We start from the raw sequence: 3809 nt of genomic DNA on the forward strand, positions 1-3809 counted from the left end.
AGCCACCTGGGAAGCTCCATGGTTTCATTACAATCTACATAAATCATGTATTTGACTCTTTATATTTTTGTCTTTTATTTTATCTTAGGCATTCCCTTCTTGGGGTGTGTGAGATGTGTGTGTGTGTGTCTGTGTGTGTTCTACCAGAGTAACACTCCCTCCCAAGCAGGAGTATGTTGTTTGACTCATGAGAGAATCCAAGTTGTGGGGAATGCACTGACTTCACCCTCCTTCCTGTGCAAGACAGTAAGCCCCAGCTCATGCACAGGACCCACCCCTGCCAGGCTGCATGACTCCAGGGACCGCTGGCATTGTATCCTGGATCTGGGCTCCACAGAGGAATCAGCACGGATGACACAGGCTTATCGGCCTGCTCTCTGCCAAATAGGTACCCAAGGGGAAGCCCAGAAGTTGTCCGGCTGTGCCAGAGGCAGGGTGGGCCAGTCTAATCAGGGATGACATAGTAGCAGGTTCATTACAGCCACACATGGAAGACGCTCTGTCCAAGCCTGACCTGTTCAAGTCCATCTGTCTGACTGTTCCATTTCTCAGTGAATATCCTGTGCATCTTTTTGTTGTCCTTGATTAAGATTACCTTGCTTCTAGGTATCCTTAGTTACCAAGCTTTGCATGCAGCGTGCTGAGTTGCTTCAGTCTGACTCTTTGCAACCCTGTGGACTGTAGACTGCCAGGCTCCTCTGTCCATGGGATTCTCCAGGCAAGAATACTGGAGTGGATTATCATGCCCTCCTCCAGGGGATCTTCCCAACCCAGAGATCCAACCCACACCTCTTATGTTTCATGCCCTGGCAGGCAGGTTCTTTACCACTAGCGCCATCTGGGAAAGTTACCAACCTACTAGTTATTAATATATTTTACACCCCACTTAAATCTTGAACATAGTGATGTCATAATTATGAAAGTAACCAGATTTGCGTCAAATGTTGTCTAATCTTAACAAAATAACAGCTGTGAAAACAGATGAAATAATTAGAGGAAGAAACTGTTTGGAAGTTTTGGGATATTTTAAAAGTAATTAGTACTAATAAGCAATAAAGTTCTGTTCTCGGAAATTACACTTAAACGGGAAACATGGTGACTGCAGCCATAAAATTAAAAGACGCTTGCTCCTTGGAAGAAAAGCTATGATCAACCTAGACAGCATATTAAAAAGCAGAGACATTACTTTGCCAACAAAGGTCCATCTAGTCAAAGCTATGGTTTTTCCAGTAGTCATGTATGGATGTGAGAGTTGGACCATAAAGAAGGCTGAGCACTGAAGAATCAATGCTTTTGAGCTGTGGTATTAGAGAAGACTCTTGAGAGTCTCTTGGATTGCAAGGAGATCAAACCAGTCAGTCCTAAAGGGAATCAATCCTGAATATTCATTGGAAAGACTGATGCTGAAATTGAAGCTCCAATACTTTTTGGCCATCCGATGCAAAGAGTGAACTCATTGGAAAAGATCTTGATGCTGGGAAAGATTGAAGGCAGGAGGAGAAGGGGATGACAGAGGATGAGATGGTAGGATGGCATCATCAACTCGATGGACATGAGTTTGAGCAAGTTCCATGAGTTGGTGATGGAAAGGGAAGCCTGGCTTGCTGCAGGCCATGGGGTCACACAGTTGGACACGACTGAACGACTGAACTGAGCTGAACTGATGGAATACATAGGAAAAAAAACCTGCCACTAGAGAATGAGCCACCAGTCTTCCTAAACATTAGTTTCATTTTTAACAAAATGTGAGCTTGTTGGGACTTCCCTGGTAATCTAATGGTTAAGACTTCACTTTCAAATACAGGGAGTGCCGGTTCGATCCCTGGTCCAGGAGTTAAGATCCCACATGCCATGAGGCCAAAACAACAACAAGAAAAAAAAACAACGGAAAAAGCATGTAGAGTCCAGCCATGACTTCAAGTGAGTCCAAATTTGGACAACAGAAAAGTAACAAGAAAGGTTCTCAGAGTCAGAGCTGGCACTGATGCTGCACAATTTCCTAGGATTGACTTTCCCAGAACTGGACTCTTGTCTTCCTGAGAAAAAGACCCCAAGTGCTGCTTCTTCCTTTGGCCATGTGATCACCTCTCAGAATAAGACACATCTGTTTGTAGGGGTGGTTTAGATTTGCTCAAAAGTGACATGAGGCTTCTTAACATAATAATAGTTTAGATTTTGCTTTGAGCTGATCTGTTTTCTAGCAGAGTTAAGAGGTTTTCAACTAATATTGAGAATTGCCAGATAGTTAAGACAGCTAAGGGCTTCTCAAGTGGTAAAGAACCTGCCTGCCAGTGCAGGAGACTTGGGTTCAATTGCTTGGTTAGGAAGATCCCTGATGTAAGAAATGGCAACCCACTCCAGTATTCTTGCCTGGAGAATCCCCATGGACAGAGGAGCCTGGCAGGCTACAGTCCATAGGGTCACGAAGAGTTGGACATGACTGAAGCGACCTAGCACACACACAAGACAGCTAAATGAGATGTGGACAGGACTTCTGGTGTGTCTTATAATTCCCTATCCCCGTGTCCAAGCAGAGCAGAGATAAACTCCAGACTGCAGGTTGCTCAGTCACAAGGGTCAACTTCTAAGGGCCCCAAAAGGCAGGTGAGTCAGTTTAGAACAGTCAGTGTGACCTGCTGAAAAGTACCGAGCATCACATTAATAAGTAGTGATCAATAAGTCCAATCAATAAGCATCAATAAGTGGAATCCCTCCAAACTTGGAAAAGGGACCCCAAGACAATCTTGAGATTTCAGTAGCCAGAGACCCAGACTACAGTAGCTGCTATGGTGACTCTCTAATTGTTTTTAGAAGAATCATTTGCTGAATTTTTAGCTCAGCTAATCAATTAGTATATTGTAGTGAAATGCTCACCTATTACACTCTTTATAGGCTAGATGTTATCATTTCATCTAGTTAAAATGTTTGCATATGTTTTTTAAAATGCCAAACAACTATGTAAATAATCTTCAGAATGTTTTTAAAATTAATTTTTATTGGAGTATAGTTGTTTTACAATGTTGTGTTAGTTTCTGCTGTACAGCAAAGAGAATCAGTTACATGTACACATATACCCACTCTTTTTCAGATTCTATTCCCATATAGGTCATCACAGAGTATGGAGTAGAGTTCCCTGTGCGATACAGTAGGTCCTTATTAGTTATCTCAAAACGTTTTATCTAAGCATTTTCTTACTCTTTTTCATATTGTTCCTTACATTTCCAACAAAGAAATTTGTTTGACCTATATACGAAGAGGTGTGTGTGTGTGTGTGCGCGCGTGCACATACACGTGTGCTCAGTCATGTCTGACTCTTTGAAACGTCAAGGACTGTAGCCTGCCAGGCTCCACTGTCCATGGAATTTTCCAGGCAAGAATACTGGAGTGGATAGCCATTTCCTCCTCCAGGGGACTTTCTCAACTCAAGAATGGAACCAGCGTCTCCTGCATTGGCAGGCGGATTCTTTACCACTGAACCACCTGGGAAGCCTGTGTAAGAAGATACATAGAAAAAATTTCAAATTAAAAAATATTTCTAAGGCTTTAACGAGTCTTATCAAACATATCTGTGTATGCTTGTTTTGGCAACACAGATACAAACACTGGAACAATACAGAGGCCCCAGTACAAGGATGACACGCAAATGTATGAAGAATTCCATATTAAAAAAAAAATTGTGTAAAATAAAGTAGCTCAAGGTCACTGTTCCTGATCGTGTAGACAGCCCGCCCTCTAGTGTTTATTTCGAGACCCTACCACATTCTAAACCATACCCTTAATCTCACAATGTTAGGTTAATAGGATTAAGA

The 3809-nt window shown here is 42.4% G+C and overlaps 1 pseudogene; it reads left to right on the top strand.

Annotated features, from left to right (window-relative positions):
* The first annotated feature begins 3576 nt into the window (after nucleotides 1–3576).
* On the top strand, nucleotides 3577–3667 carry LOC147346067 (U6 spliceosomal RNA; annotated as a pseudogene).
* Nucleotides 3668–3809: the final 142 nt, after the last annotated feature.

Source organism: Bos grunniens, chromosome 24, assembly GCF_055505025.1.
Source record: "Bos grunniens cultivar Pamir isolate PY7600 chromosome 24, Bosgru_T2T1.0, whole genome shotgun sequence".
In the NCBI taxonomy this organism is placed as follows: domain Eukaryota; kingdom Metazoa; phylum Chordata; class Mammalia; order Artiodactyla; family Bovidae; genus Bos; species Bos grunniens.